A 16,875-nucleotide genomic window follows, 5' to 3' on the forward strand; every position below is an offset into this window, starting at 1 on the left:
TTTTATTCACCATCAACACTTGATGTTCCTTTTTGATCTCCACCTCCGCTGATTTCAGCATTGAATATACCTCAGGAATGGTCTTTTCCATCCCCTGCATATTGAAGTTCATCACAAAGCTCTTGTAGCTCGGTGGAAGTGACTGAAGGATTCTGTCAATGACCGCGTCATCCGGGAGATTAACTCCCAGCTGAGTCAAGCGGTTGGGTAACCCAGACATTTTGAGTATGTGCTCACTGACAGAACTATTTTCCTCCATCTTACAACTGAAGAACTTGTCGGAGACTTCATATCTCTCGACCCGGGCATGAGCTTGGAAAACCATTTTCAGCTCTTCGAACATCTCATATGCTCTGTGTTGCTCAAAACGCTTTTGGAGCCCCGGTTCTAAGCTGTAAAGCATGCCGCACTGAACGAGGGAGTAATCATCAGCACGCTGCTGCCAAGCGTTCAGAACGTCTTGGTTCTCTGGGATGGGTGCGTCACCTAGCGGTGCTTCTAGGACATAATATTTCTTGGCAGCTATGAGGATGATCCTCAGGTTCCGGACCCAGTCTGTATAGTTGCTGCCATCATCTTTCAGCTTGGTTTTCTCTAGGAACGCGTTGAAGTTGAGGGCAACATTAGCGTGGGCCATTTGATCTACAAGACATATTGTGAAGATTTTAGACTAAGTTCACGATAATTAAGTTCATCTAATCAAATTATTCAATGAACTCCCACTCAGATAGACATCCCTCTAGTCATCTAAGTAAAACATGATCCGAGTCAACTAGGCCGTGTCCGATCATCACGTGAGACGGACTAGTCAACATCGGTGAACATCTTCATGTTGATCGTATCTTCTATACGACTCATGCTCGACCTTTCGGTCTTCCGTGTTCCGAGGCCATGTCTGTACATGCTAGGCTCGTCAAGTCAACCTAAGTGTATTGCGTGTGTAAATCTGGCTTACACCCGTTGTATTCGTACGTTAGAATCTATCACACCCGATCATCACGTGGTGCTTCGAAACAACGAACCTTCGCAACGGTGCACAGTTAGGGGGAACACTTTCTTGAAATTATTGCGAGGGATCATCTTATTTAAGCTACCGTTGTTCTAAGCAAATAAGATGTAAAACATGATAAACATCACATGCAATCAAATAGTGACATGATATGGCCAGTATCATATTGCTCCTTTGATCTCCATCTTCGGGGCGCCATGATCATCTTCGTCACCGGCATGACACCATGATCTCCAGCATCATGATCTCCATCATCGTGTCTTCATGAAGTTGTCACGCCAACGATTACTTCTACTTCTATGGCTAACGTGTTTAGCAATAAAGTAAAGTAATTTACATGGCGTTATTCAATGACACGCAGGTCATACAAAAAATAAAGACAACTCCTATGGCTCCTGCCGGTTGTCATACTCATCGACATGCAAGTCGTGATTCCTATTACAAGAACATGATCAATCTCATACATCACATATATTTCATTCATCACATCCTTTTGGCCATATCACATCACAAGGCATATGCTGCAAAAACAAGTTAGACGTCCTCTAATTGTTGTTGCATGTTTTTACGTGGCTTCTATAGGTTTCTAGCAAGAACGTTTCTTACCTACGTAAAACCACAACGTGATATGCCAACTTCTATGTACCCTTCATAAGGACCATTTTCATCGAATCCGATTCGACTAAAGTGGGAGAGACACACACCCGCTAGCCACCTTATGCAACTAGTGCATATCAGTCGGTGGAACCTGTCTCACGTAAGCGTACGTGTAAGGTCGGTCCGGGCCGCTTCATCCCACGATGCCGCCAAAACAAGATACGACTAGTAGTGGCAAGAAAATTGACAACATCTACGCCCACAACAAGTTTGTGTTCTACTCGTGCATAGAAACTACGCATAAACCTGGCTCTGATACCACTGTTGGGGATCATAGAAGAAATTTAAAATTTTCTACGTATCACCAAGATCAATCTATGGAGTCATCTAGCAATGAGAGAGGGGAGTGCATCTACATAGCCTTGTAGATCGCGCGCGGAAGCGTTCAAGAGAACGGGGTTGATGGAGTCGTACTCGTCGTGATCCAAATCACCGATGATCCTAGCGCCGAACGGACGGCATCTCCGCGTTCAACACACGTACGGAGCGGGGACGTCTCCTCCTTCTTGATCCAGCAAGGGGGAGGAGAAGTTGATGGAGATCCAGCAGCACGACGGCGTGGTCGTGGAAGTAGCGGCATCCCGGCAGGGCTTCGCCAAGCGCAAGCGGGGAGGAAGAGGTGTCACGGGAGGGAGGGAGGCGTGAGGGCTTGGGATGCTGCTCCCATGCGCCTCCCCACTATATAGGGGTGGAGGGGGCTGGTTTCTTGCCCTCCAAGTCCATTGGGGCGTTGGCAAAGGTGGGGAAAAGAAATCCCATCATTTCCCTTCCCCACCGATTGTTATCCCCCTTTTTTGGGATCTTGATCTTATCCCTTCGGGATATGATCTTATTCCTTCTAAGGTGGGATCTTGGTGCGCCTTGACCAGGGGTGTGGGGCCTTGCCCCCACTACCCACGTTCATGTGGGTCCCCCCATGCAGGTGGGCCCCACTTCGGAACCTTCTAGAACCTTCCCGGTACAATACCGAAAAATTCCGAACATTTTCCGGTGGCCAAAATAGGACTTCCCATATATAAATCTTTACCTCCGGACCTTTCTGGAACTCCTCGTGACGTCCGGGATCTCATCCGGGACTCCGAACTACTTTCGGTTAACCGCATACTAATATCTCTACAACTCTAGCGTCACCAAACCTTAAGTGTGTAGACCCTACGGGTTCGGGAGACATGCAGACATGACCGAGACGACTCTCCGGTCAATAACCAACAGCGGGATCTGGATACCCATGTTGGCTCCCACATGTTCCACGATGATCTCATCGGATGAACCACGATGTCGAGGATTCAATCAATCCCGTATACAATTCCCTTTGTCAATCGGTAGGTTACTTGCCCGAGATTCGATCGTCGGTATCCCAATACCTTGTTCAATCTCGTTACCGGCAAGTCACTTTACTCGTACCGTAATGCATGATCCCGTGACCAAACACTTGGTCACATTGAGCTCATTATGATGATGCATTACCGAGTGGGCCCGGAGATACCTCTCCGTCATACGGAGTGACAAATCCCAGTCTCGATTCGTGCCAACCCAACAGACACTTTCGGAGATACCCGTAGTGCACCTTTATAGCCACCTAGTTACGTTGTGACGTTTGGCACACCCAAAGCACTCCTATGGTATCCGGGAGTTGCACAATCTCATGGTCTAAGGAAATGATACTTGACATTTGGAAAAGCTCTAGCAAACGAACTACACGATCTTGTGCTATGCTTAGGATTGGGTCTTGTCCATCACATCATTCTCCTAATGATGTGATCCCGTTATCAATGACATCCAATTTCCATAGTCAGGAAACCATGACTATCTGTTGATCAACGAGCCAGTCAACTAGAGGCTCACTAGGGACATGTTGTGGTCTATGTATTCACACATGTATTACGATTTCCGGATAACAAAATTATAGCATTAACAATAGACAATTATCATGAACAAGGAAATATAATAATAACCATTTTATTATTACCTCTAGGGCATATTTCCAACATTATCAACTTAGTCAATATGAACGATTCTAGCTCCAGTGACCATACAATGTCCATCCAACGGCCGTAGTGCTTCTTCAACCTCTGGTCTTCTTGCTCCAGCCGCCCAAACCAGCGCATGTCGTGCCTCGTGCTCCTGCCACCCGTGGCCGGCTGCGATGCCGCGGAGGCCTCACCGCCCCCTACTACTCCCACCGCTAGCCAGGCCATCCCTCTACTCTCCCACACCCCCTGTTATTCTGCGGCGACGGCAGCCTCACATCGCAGCCGAACCAGTGAACCCTCATACTCCTCTCCGCCTGGGCATCCACTGCCGCGTCTTCCCCGGCTCCGCGTCGTCCCCTTCCTAGCCTCGCCGTCGTCCACCGCCTTGGTGCTCTCAGCGCGGCATGGTCAATGTGGTCAATGACCGACTTCCATCGGAAGAGTACTCTACGTGGAGAGGCTGGCAGCTGGGTCCACGGCAGCCGCAAGGAAGTGCCTCCTTATTACGCGCAAAATAATTATTCCTGCACCTGACAGCGGGAACCCACCGGATGGGCCACCGTATTTCACAAAAAAAAGTTTCCCCCCGACTGCTGGGACCCACCAGCTACATCTTCGCATGCAAGGAAGTGAGTCCAGGCAAAAAAACTATTCGCCCCCCTGACTGCTGGGACCCACCAGCTATATCTTCGCACGCAAGGAAGTTCCTGACAGTGGGACCCACCTGGTCGAAGCGTACGTAGCATTGTCATTCTGGTCACGAACGTGTACGTACATACTTGTCAATGTACAGCACGCACGTGTCGTAGTAGAGGCGCGCATGTAGCATGTACACGTACGTACATCGGCCAGTGTGCAAGAAAGAAAATACGGCCACGTACGTACATACGGACGGGGTCTCGAACGCCTACTCGCGCATACGTACGGCCATGGCTCGTTTAAATGGCTGGGTCGGAACGGAGAAATAGCGTCGTAATCGTGTTCATGGGGAGCCAACCGGCTGGGTCAGAATGGAATGCGTCGTCGTGTTCATCGGGAGGGCTTGGACGGAACAGCCGATGGAAACGCGGCCTAGCGTACCGCAGAACGGAGGAAACGGCCTTGTGTTCGACCGGCAACATTCGAAACAGGATTCTGTTCATCAGGAGGGGTCTGGCGTACCGCAAAACGAAGGAAACGGACTTGTGTTGGACCTCCTACGGTCGAAACAGGGTCCTGTTTATCGGGAGGCGTGTGGCGTACCGCAAAACGGAGCAAACGGACTTGTGTTGGAGCGCTACGGTCGAAACGGGGGTCCTTTTCATCGAGAGGGGTGTGGCGTACCGCAAAATGGGACTCCACGGGATACTGTTCATCTCCACCGTCGACCCCCTCCATCCTCCACGGGCTACTGTTCATCCACCGTCCACCTCCTCCAGCCTCCACCTGGGACTGTTCATCCAGCCTCCACCGCGCGCTGGTCCACCGGCTACTGTTCAACCAGCCCTCTCCACAGGCTCCTGTTCAACCAACCCTCCACGGGCTACTGTTCATCCAGCCCTCCACCGTCTACTGTTCATCCAGCCCTCCACGGGGTCCTGTTCATCCAGCCCCAACCGGCTCGATCGATCGGGGTCCTGTTCATCCAGAGGCAACACCACGGGGTCCTGTTCATCCACCCCCATCGGGAACTGTTCATGCAACCCCCCAGCAACGCTCACTGTTCATCTAGAGGCAGCATCGATCGGCTTCAGTTAGCAGCAGTAGTGAAGGAATCGCTCGATCAGGTTCAGTTAACAGCCATCGATCGATCTCTCGGGTTCAGTAACGCGTAGCCTGCAGTGCAATCGCTCGGGTTCAGTAGGCAAATGCCTCGCTCGGGTTCAGTTAGAGCCCAACGCCTCTCACCCACGCGCGTGCGTGTACGAGAGAAACGTGCAAACCTCCGTGCATCGCTCGGCCCCGACCACCCACTGTAACCGGGAACACCCCGATATTTTCCTCGCCCTCGCTTCTACCACGGTTTTTTTCGTCATGGACGGCCCAAAGAATGTCATGCAGCTGCGTCTTCGGCCCGCCCAGGACGAAAAGCCCATTTTCTGTCATATTTTTTGTCATAGAAGTAGGAGCCCACCACATCTATGATGATACCGGGTTTTGTCACAATTATCGTCATAAAAGTGTCATAAGTATGACAGAAAAAAATTTCGTTCGGCCCAAAATGTCACGGATGTATCTTTTTTTTGTAGTGGTGATCAAGAGTTCGTCGTAAAGAGTTACGCCGATGCAAGCTTTTACACTGATCCGGATGACTCTGAGTCTCAATCTGGATACATATTGAAAATGGGAGCAATTAGCTAGAGTAGCTCCATGCAGAGCATTGTAGACATAGAAAATTTGCAAAATACATACGACTCTGAATGTGACAGACCCATTGACTAAGCTTCTCTCACAAGCAAAACATGATTGCACCTTAGTACTCTTTGGGTGTTAATCACATAGCGATGTGAACTAGATTACCGACTCTAGTAAAACCCTTTGGGTATTAGTCACATGGCGATGTGAACTAATCACATGGTGATGTGAACTATTGGTGTTAAATCACATGGCGGTGTGAACTAGATTATTGACTCTAGTGCAAGTGGGAGACTGAAGGAAATATGCCCTAGAGGCAATAATAAAGTTGTTATTTATATTTCCTCATATCATGATAAATGTTTATTATTCATGCTAGAATTGTATTAACCGGAAACTTAGTACATATGTGAATACATAGACAAAACATAGTGTCCCTAGTATGCCTCTACTTAAATAGCTCGTTAATCAAAGATGGTTATCTTTCCTGACCATAGACATGTGTTGTGATTTGATGAACGGGGTCACATCAATAGAGAATGATGTGATTGACAAGACCCATCTGTTAGCATAGCATAATGATCGTTTAGTTTTATTGCTATTGCTTTCATCATGACTTATACATGTTCCTCTGACTATGAGATTATGCAACTCCCGAATACCGGAGGAACACCTTGTGTGCTATCAAACGTCACAACGTAAATGGGTGATTATAAAGATGCTCTACAGATGTCTCCGAAGGTGTTTGTTGGGTTGGCATAGATCGAGATTAGGATTTGTCACTCCGTGTATCAGAGAGGTATCTCTGGGCCCTCTTGCTAATGCACATCACTATAAGCCTTGCAAGCAATGTGACTAATGAGGTAGTCACGAGAAGATGCATTACGGAACGAGTAAAGAGACTTGCAGGTAACGAGATTGAACTAGGTATGATGATACCGACGATCGAATCTCGGGCAAGTAACATACCGATGACAAAGGGAACAACGTATGTTGTTATGCGGTTTGACCAATAAAGATCTTCGTAGAATATGTAGGAGCCAATATGAGCATCCAGGTTTTGCTATTGGTTATTGATCCGAGATGTGTCTCGGTCATGTCTACATAGTTCTCGAAACCGTAGGGTCTACACACTTAACGTTCGATGACGATTTGTATTATGAGTTATGTGATTTGATGACCGAAGTTTGTTCGGAGTCCCGGATGAGATCACGGACATAACTAGGAGTCTCGAAATGGTTGAGAGGTAAAGATTCATATATAGGACGATGGTATTTGGACACCGGAAGTGTTTTGGGTGATACCGGGTCACCGGAACGGGTTCCGGGCAACCCCCGGCAAAGATATGGGCTTAATGGGCCAAGTAAGGGAACACACCAGCCCACAAGGGGCTGGTGCGCCCCCCATAGGGCCAGCCACGTGGGAAGAAAGGGAAAGGAGAGGAGGAAAAGGAAAGTAGGCGTAGGACTGCTACTTCCTTTGTGACGCCCGAATAATTAAGCTACAGTGATCCCCCACTAATGATGCCATGTCACCACGGTTACTGTTGATAAACTCTCGATAGTTCAGAACTGAAACAAATTCAAAATTTAAATAAAAGCAAACAATAAAAGTTTTCAAATATTAAAACTAAAATGTTCGGAGTGAACCAAATATTGCATAGGTAATTATGGTGGAGAAACCACACCTTTATAAAATTCTTAAATACTATAAGATGAATAAACCAGCAGTAAAAACAATTAATTAAATACCTTTTGTAATTAATAAAATGTCAAACTAAATTATTTGAGGACTAGACTATTTGTGGCTACGGACTAAGTTGAAATACTAATTTAGATGCTACGAGTATATTTTACTAAAACTAAAATTAGTAGGAAACAAAACTAAAACAGAAAAGGTAATATAAATAAAAGGATAAAGGCAAAACAAAAAATAAAACAAAATTAAAAGAAAGAAGAAAAGACCCCCCCCCTCTCCCTGGGCCGCATGGCCCAACTGGCCATCCAGGCAACTAGGCCGGCCCCCCACTCCCCATAACCCCTGGGCAACCGAAACCCTAACCCCCCCACGACCGCACACTCCCCCCCCCACTCCCCGCGTCTCTCTCTCGCCCCTCCTCTTCCCCCGATCCCCTTCTGGATTGGGGCAGCAAATCCCGCCGCCGCCCCGACGCTCGCCGACGACCGACGCCCCCCCCCCCCGACACCGAACCGGCGCCCCGCCACCTCGACGTTGTCATCCTGGGCCTCGGCGCCCCGCCCGTGCCCCGCGCCGCTGCCTCCATGGCCTCGTGCTGGCCACAGCTTCGCCACCGACCGCGCCCTCGCCGCCCAGAACGCCGCCTCGCCGGAGTTCCTCCCCAACGTCGTCGTCGTCCCCGACCTCCGTCAAGCCCATTGCCCCAACCCCTGCTCCGCACGGTGAGGCCACGGCCTCCCTCTCCTCCTTCCCCCCCCCCCCCACCCCCGCTCGCGCACACGGCCGCGGCCTCCTCCCCGCGAGGACGCGCTCGCCCGCGCCCGCCGTCGCGCCCCGGCCCCCCTGATGCTGCTCCTCTGCCGCCCACTCGTCCCGCGCGTGTGCTCCACCACGGTGCCCCGCCTAGCCCTGCCACATCGCAACCCCCGCCCTCGCTCCGCCTGCGCCCCGCTCGCTCCTCGAGCTGCAGCCGTGCCGCCGCCGCAGTGTGCCTCGCGCCGCCGACCCGCCGTTGCCCCCCCCCCGCACTGGCCTCCCCCTGCCTCCTGCCACTGACCACGGCTCGGCCGCGCCCGCGCCGGCCGGCGCAGATCAGGCCCCGCTCCGGCCTCGCCTTGCTACCAGGCGGGCTGCGGCTTCGCCCGCACCTGCATGCCCGCTATGGCGCCAATGACTAGGGGGCCCACCCCCAGAACGAAAACAAAGAAAAAATTAAATAATAAAAATAAATTTAATTAATTAATTAACTAAATTAATTAAGTTAATTAATCCTGTTTAAATTAATCTAATTAATTAGTTAATTTAATTAAACAGTAATTAATTAGCTAAACCCTAATTAAACTAAGCAGTGTATGACATGCGGGACCCACACGTAGTTGACCCAGTCAACTGCACAGTTGACTGCTGACGTCAGCATGATGTCATGCTGATGTCATCTTTTACTATTCTGGATAATGTTGATTTAAAATGATTAAATAAATCCTAAAATATTTAAATCTTTAGAAAATCATATAAAATAATCCGTATCTCGGATGAAAATACTTTCTACATGAAAGTTGCTCAGAACGACGAGACGAATCCGGATATGCAGCCCGTTCGTCCGCCAGACATCCCTAACATATCAAACTCGCAACTTTCCCCCTCTGTTTCATCTGTCCGAAAATGCGGAACATCGGGAATACTTTCCCGGTTGTTCCCCCCCTTCGTCGGTATCACCTACTACTGCGTTAGGGCACACCTAGCACCGCGTATTGTCATGTCACGCTTTGTGTTGCTTTGATTGCTCTGTTATTTATTGTGTTCCCCCTCCGTTACTTCTTTCCGGTAGACCCCGAGACTACCGGCGACCCCCAGTTCGACTACAGAGTTGACGGCCCCTCCTACTTGCCAGAGCAACCAAGCAAGCCCCCCCTTGATCACCAGATATCGCCAATTCTTCTCTCTACTGCTTGCATTAGAGTAGTGTAGCATGTTACTGCTTTCGTTAATCCTATTCTACTGCATAGTCTGTCATTGTTGCTACAGTTGTTACCCTTACCTGCCATCCTACTGCTTAGTATAGGATGCTAGTGTTCCATCAGTGGCCCTACACTCTTGTCCATCTGCCATGCTATACTACTGGGCCGTGATCACTTCGGGAGGTGATCACGGGTATATACTATATACTTTATATACATGACAGATGTGGTGACTAAAGTCGGGTCGGCTCGTTGAGTACCCGCAAGTGATTCTGATGAGGGGGCTGAAAGAACAGGTGGCTCCATCCCGGTAGAGGTGGGCCTGGGTTCCTGACGGCCCCCGACTGTTACTTTGTGGCGGAGCGACAGGGCAGGTTGAGACCACCTAGGAGAGAGGTGGGCCTGGCCCTGGTCGGCGTTCGCGGATACTTAACACGCTTAACGAGATCTTGGTATTTGATCTGAGTCTGGCCATTTGGTCTATACGCACTAACCAACTACGCGGGAACAGTTATGGGCACTCGATGTCATGGTATCAGCCGAAGCTCTTCTTGACGTCAGCGACTGAGTGGCGCGCGCCGCATTGGACCGTAAGCTCGCGCTTGTATTAAGGGGGATAGATCCGTTTTCGGCCGCGTACGCATCATGCAGGTGTGCAATGGGCGATGGGCCCAGACCCCTGCGCGCATAGGGTTTAGACCGGCATGCTGACCTCTCTGTTGAGCCTAGGTGGGGCTGCGACGTGTTGATCTTCCGCGGCCGGGCATGACTCAGAAAAGTGTGTCCGGCCAAATGGGATCGAGCGTGTTGGGTTATGTGGTGCACCCCTGTAGGGAAGTTTATCTATTCGAATAGCCGTGTCCCTCGATAAAAGGACAACCCGGAGTTGTACCTTGACCTTATGACAACTAGAACTGGATACTTAATAAAACACACCCTTCCAAGTGCCAGATACAACCCGGTGATCGCTCTCTAACAGGGCGATGAGGAGGGGATCGCCGGGTAGGATTATGCTATGTGATGCTACTTGGTGAACTTACCATTTACTCTCTTCTACATGCTGCAAGATGGAGGTGGCCAGAAGTGTAGTCTTCTACAGGACTAGCTATCCCCCCTTATTCTGGCATTCTGCAGTTCAGTCCACCGATATGGTCCTTTACACATATACCCATGCATATGTAGTGTAGCTCATTGCTTGCGAGTACTTTGGATGAGTACTCACGGTTGCTTTTCTCCCTCTTTTCCCCTTTCTATACCTGGTTGTCGCAACCAGATGCTGGAGTCCAGGAGCTAGAGATCCCGAGGATGATTCTACATGGAGTTTGGCTTCGAGGAGTAGTTAGGAGGTCCCAGGCAGGAGGCCTGGCCTCTTCGATCCTTGCTACTTTTGTGCTAGCCTTCTTAAGGCAAACTTGTTTAACTTATGTCTGTACTCAGATATTGTTGCTTCCGCTGACTCGTCTATGATCGAGCACTTGTATTCGAGCCCTCGAGGCCCCTGGCTTGTATTATGATGCTTGTATGACTTATTTATGTTTTAGAGTTGTGTTGTGATATCTTCCCGTGAGTCCCTGATCTTGATCGTACACATTTGCGTGCATGATTAGTGTACGGTCAAATCGGGGGCGTCACAAGTTGGTATTAGAGCCGACTGCCTGTAGGAATCCCCCTTTCCAACTCCTTGGCCGAAGTCGAGTCTAGACATTGCAAAAACTTTTACTGACATGGTTGTGTGTCTTACGGGCCCACGTCGCCATTGGGTGGTATTAGGATCTTTTACTCCTTGTCTATACTCTGGGACTCTGATCTCTCTTCTATTCGGGTTAAGTGAATTTTGCTAAATCTAACATTAGGATCTCGTTATCACTTTCACCCGGAGAGCCCCTTATTACTAATGATCGTCTACTGCACGTGAAGACCCTGAAGATACTCTCCGCTGATAACCCGAGAACTTGTGTTCATCGCTTTTGCAATTCCCTTTCATCGATAAACTCCTATGGATAACCGCGTATACTCGCCATTCATACGATGTTTCCCAGTTGATCTTGTTATTACAAGATACCCCGAAATTATCTCTGTTGTTCCGAGAATCCTTCAGCTTACTGCCTTGCTGTTCTTTGTCACCTGAATACCCCTACGGATAATTCTCGCACTTACCGAGTATCCGCTCATTCCCAGTTGATTCAAGTACTTCACAAAAGTGTTCGAAATACCATTCGATCTTCCGAAAATCCTCAGGATCCTTTTTGCTCTTGAAATTCTTGCTTACTTGCATTATGATTAATCTTAAGTCTCGTAATCTTATTGGCATCTCTTGTCATTATCATTTTGAGTCCGTAGATTCAATTTGTTGCGAATGCTCGCAATCCTCAATCAGATCCTAGAATTCATCCTTCCGGCTTAGACGTCATTTGAAACGTGAGCTGGTTCCCGCCAATCAAATTGTCGTCGATTGTGCCCCTATGTCTATTGAACTTATCCATCCTTGATCAGAGCGTCTGTTTCTGATCCTTCGCTTTGTAAATCATAATTCCTTTGCAATCGAGCTCTAAGTTACTTAGTTTTTCTATAATCCAAGGTCTTTGCATTGATTCTTCCTCGGGTTGTGTGCCGATACTCACCTCAGATCCTTTATGGACCATCAGAACCTTGTTGGATTTTATCCGACAACGTCCTTCATATTCAATCACTTTGGAAGTTCTTTCCCTGATACATAATGCCTTTGGTAAATCCTATTCCTTGATTTGGCCAACCATGCTCTGCTTTCGAGCTGGTGATATTTACTATTGAAGCTTGTGGTATGTGTTTCCACGATGCCCCAATGGGTTGAACCTATGCCTTCCATAATATGTGTGAACTCGAAAGATTTCATGAGTCATACTTTTCTGGTATTTTGCCAGATAAAATTTTCAACACTGCAACTTCATCAAACGCGAGAAGTGAATGAAAGGTTATCCATTGAAGAGGTGGGAGTCGACCTTGAACTTTGCGTTCATGCCCATGGACACGATGTAGCTCTTATCATTGAAGCTTCTCTTAAATTAATTATTCCCTTGGTATAAGTTCATCTTATATCTGGGATCTGGCCTTTTGCAATCGTGGTTCCGACCATGTTCTCCTTTAAATACCATTTCTCGTACAAGTTAAGCACTTGTCTTCTGAAGAGCAATACCCCAGTCCAACCTCTACTTTGGTTTGTCGTCTAGTATTACCCCCCTGGTATCTCGAGATTATCACGGAACTGCATAGCTTATTATAAGTTCTCCATCAAGTGCTACATTCTCATTGATTCCAATTTTTCACGGGCTTCGAGTTTTTAAACACTCAAAACCACCGATAACTGAATCGAGTCTGCACTGCGATTAAACAACTCTTAGTAATCTTCTTTACTTATGAGTTTGTACCCGATCACGTCATTCCTAGCCTGACTGGCTACATCATTATCGTGCTGAATTTTAACTATGCTACCTGGACCTTCCTAGCGCACAAATTTCGACAGTGAGATAATCTTGCGTCAATCTTCCTCGTCATATCACTTCTCCTTGAACAGCAAACTTGATTTCGAGTTTGTGTCCTAACCGTGGTTCCAATAACCTTTCGCTTTCATCATTCCTTTGACTTGATGTCATCGTCGATCAATTACATCTTCTTGAAAACCTCTCGACAAATTTGTCGTGATCATTGTCAACAATTTGACTTCTTCCAAGTTGTGTGTTGAAATTCAGGATGAGAAATACCATCCTTGCCCCTCGATGAATTGTGTTATCATCGACAACATTCTTGCCTCCCCCCAACACAAACTTGTTCATATTTTGTGTTGTATCTTGATTTCCCTGCTATCCAACTTATGTTATGTTCTACCGTGGAGTATTACCATCTTTGATGTCAAGAATGTCGTGAGCATTACTCCACCTCTTAAGAATTCTTGGTACAGTGATACTTCTCGCCATCACCATTCTTTCTTGGTCCCTGTGTTGTTTCTAAACGAAATACTGACAAATGGTCTGTGATGTGTAAATTCTAAACTTCTAGCAACCCTATTGTTGTGAAGTTATTGGTCTATAGTTTCATTCTACGTCTATGGCTTAATGAATCATCATTCGAACATTGATCGTGCTACCTAGCCCATATTTCGGGTGCACATTTCAACCAATGTTTAACTGTGTATGTTTTCCTCGAGCATAAATCATTAAGTCATTCGATCTAGTTAGTGTTATCTCCTTGTTCACATAGTTGTGGAAATCCATCTTTTGGAAATCTCAATGAATTGTCGCTAAGTCAATCAGTCACCTCCTCACCTCTCCTTGATTTAATGATGAACCCTTGTTCGGAACTCACTTCCATAGTTCATCTCCCGAGAATCTTCGATGTCGTTCCGACAATTTGTGTTGCACCTTTCTTCTCAGGAATCCTGAGTCTGAGTTATCCTAACACCAATCATATCTGAATCTCGGTCAGATATGATGGTTGGAACATATTTCCAAGAGTTATAACATTGGTCTATTTATGACCCGGTAAGGTGATGTCATGCCTAGCACACCTGGCCGGAGGACCTATTATTATAGTTTCCTCTTTAGCAAGGTTAACCATTTTTCCATGAGGAAATTGTAAGACTTATTCTATAAGTTGTTCCTAATAAGTCCTTTGTGTATCTAGAGTCTGACCTTTGCCTGAAGATCATGTCAATGCTATCTCGAAGCATGTATGTGGTACTACGATTTTCAATAAGAACATCTAAAGCACCATGTTGAATTTTCTTTATAAAATTATCCAAACACCGTTGTATGGGTAATGTCATGAAATTTCTTCCCCTTTCCTAAATGGTTTTCCACATTATATCATGTCGTGGATATCATGCTCTGTTTGTCCTTGGGAAGGATATACCCCTGAATAATGTGCTTAAACGCATTTTCCTTTCCATTGTTCTATTTAATCTGATGACCACCTTTTCCTTTGCATTGTTTTGTTTAACCTTTCTGGTGATTTATATGATCTAAGTAGTAATAAGTCACTGCTTTTGTAAGCACCTTGGTGTGCAACTGTGTCAGCAAGACTGTGTTACTATTGTTGATGACATGTCGGTAACCACCAATGGACGAGAACTTTGCCTATTGGTCCGCCTTGTTTCAACGAGCAGGAAAATGGTTCTCTTCGTCCCTCGCCCTTGGTACCAATGATGCTGCCAACATAACTGACCGGTTATTCTCTGACATGCCTTGCTTACATGATCATGCAAGACGTCACCCCTCTTCCTACTTTTAACCCACATGGTGGGTCCATAACCCACAGTTCCACAAGATCGAAAACCTGACTCTCCTGTACACCTATGTGGCCAAAGTTATTCCTCACGCGTGGCACCGTAAGTACTTCACGAGCCACCTTTCGAAAGATCATAAATTCTGGTATCAGACACAATACTTATTCCCATTGCTCTGAACCCCTTTCACACTATGTTACAGGCAACGAACGATTGCCTATCCACTTGAAACTTCTTATGGCACCTTCTAACTTTGCTCTCGATGAATTTCTTGAATTTCAACTCGAGAGATACCTTGAGTTTCATTCCCTGAGGTAATTACCGATTGTCAGTCCTCACTGACATATGTCCTTATCATTTCCCCTTTCTACCCTATTCGTAAGTGCCATGAAAACTCCGAAGAAAGGATGACGGCTTCATCATGATGCCCTAAAGCAGAGAAATGAAGACATCAACGAGAGGGATCAACTTGTTCGAGAAGGGCAACCAAGATCGGGAAGACTCGATGGAACTTCGTAACCAAGTCTTTTCCCCCTCACCATACCTCTTAAATCTCGGGACGAGATTTCTTGTAGTGGAGGAGAATTGTGACGCCCGGATAACTAAGCTACAGTGATCCCCCGCTAATGATGCCATGTCACCACGGTTACTGTTGATAAACTCTCGATAGTTCAGAACTGAAACAAATTCAAAATTTAAATAAAAGCAAACAATAAAAGTTTTCAAATATTAAAACTAAAATGTTCGGAGTGAACCAAATATTGCATAGGTAATTATGGTGGAGAAACCACACCTTTATAAAATTCTTAAATACTATAAGATGAATAAAACAGCAGTAAAAACAATTAATTAAATACCTTTTGTAATTAATAAAATGTCAAACTAAATTATTTGAGGACTAGACTATTTGTGGCTATGGACTAAGTTGAAATACTAATTTAGATGCTACGAGTATATTTTACTAAAACTAAAATTAGTAGGAAACAAAACTAAAACAGAAAAGGTAATATAAATAAAAGGATAAAGGCAAAACAAAAAATAAAACAAAATTAAAAGAAAGAAGAAAAGACCCCCCCTCTCCCTGGGCCGAATGGCCCAACTGGCCATCCAGGCCACTAGGCCGGCCCCCCACTCCCCATAACCCCTGGGCAACCGAAACCCTAACCCCCCCACGACCGCACACTCCCCCCCACTCCCCACGTCTCTCTCTCGCCCCTCCTCTTCCCCCGGTCCCCTTCTGGATTGGGGCAGCAAATCCCGCCGCCGCCCCGACGCTCGCCGACGACCGACGCCCCCCCCCAACACCGAACCGGCGCCCCGCCACTTAGACGTCGTCATCCTGGGCCTCGGCGCCCCGTCCGTGCCCCGCGCCGCTGCCTCCAATGGCCTCGTGCTAGCCACAGCTTCGCCACCGACCGCGCCCTCGCCGCCTCGCCGGAGTTCCTCCCCAACGTCGCCGTCGTCCCCGACCTCCGTCAAGCCCATTGCCCCGACCCCTGCTCCGCACGGTGAGGCCACGGCCTCCCTCTCCACCTCCCCCCCTCTCCCGCACACGGCCGCGGCCTCCTCCCCGCGAGGCCCCGCTCGCCCGCGCACGCCGTCGCGCGCCGGCCCCCCTGATGCTGCTCCTCTGCCGCCCACTCGTCCCGCGCGTGTGCTCCACCGCGGTGCCCCGCCTAGCCCTGCCGCGTCGCACCCCCCGCCCTCGCTCCGCCTGCGCCTCGCTGGCTCCTCGAGCTGCGGCCGTGCCGGCGCCGTAGCGCGCCTCGCGCCGCCGCCCGGCCGTTGCCTCGCCCCCCCCCTCCCCCGCACTGGCCTCCCCCTGCCTCCTGCCACTGACCACGGCACGGCCGGCGCCGAGCAAGCCCCGCTCCGGCCTCGCCTTGCTACCAGGCGGGCTGCGGCTTCGCCCGCACCCGCATGCCCGCTATGGCGCCAATGACTAGGGGGCCCCTCCCAGAACGAAAAAAAAGAAAATAATAAATAATA

This window comes from Triticum aestivum, chromosome 5D, assembly GCF_018294505.1.
Source record: "Triticum aestivum cultivar Chinese Spring chromosome 5D, IWGSC CS RefSeq v2.1, whole genome shotgun sequence".
NCBI lineage: Eukaryota > Viridiplantae > Streptophyta > Magnoliopsida > Poales > Poaceae > Triticum > Triticum aestivum.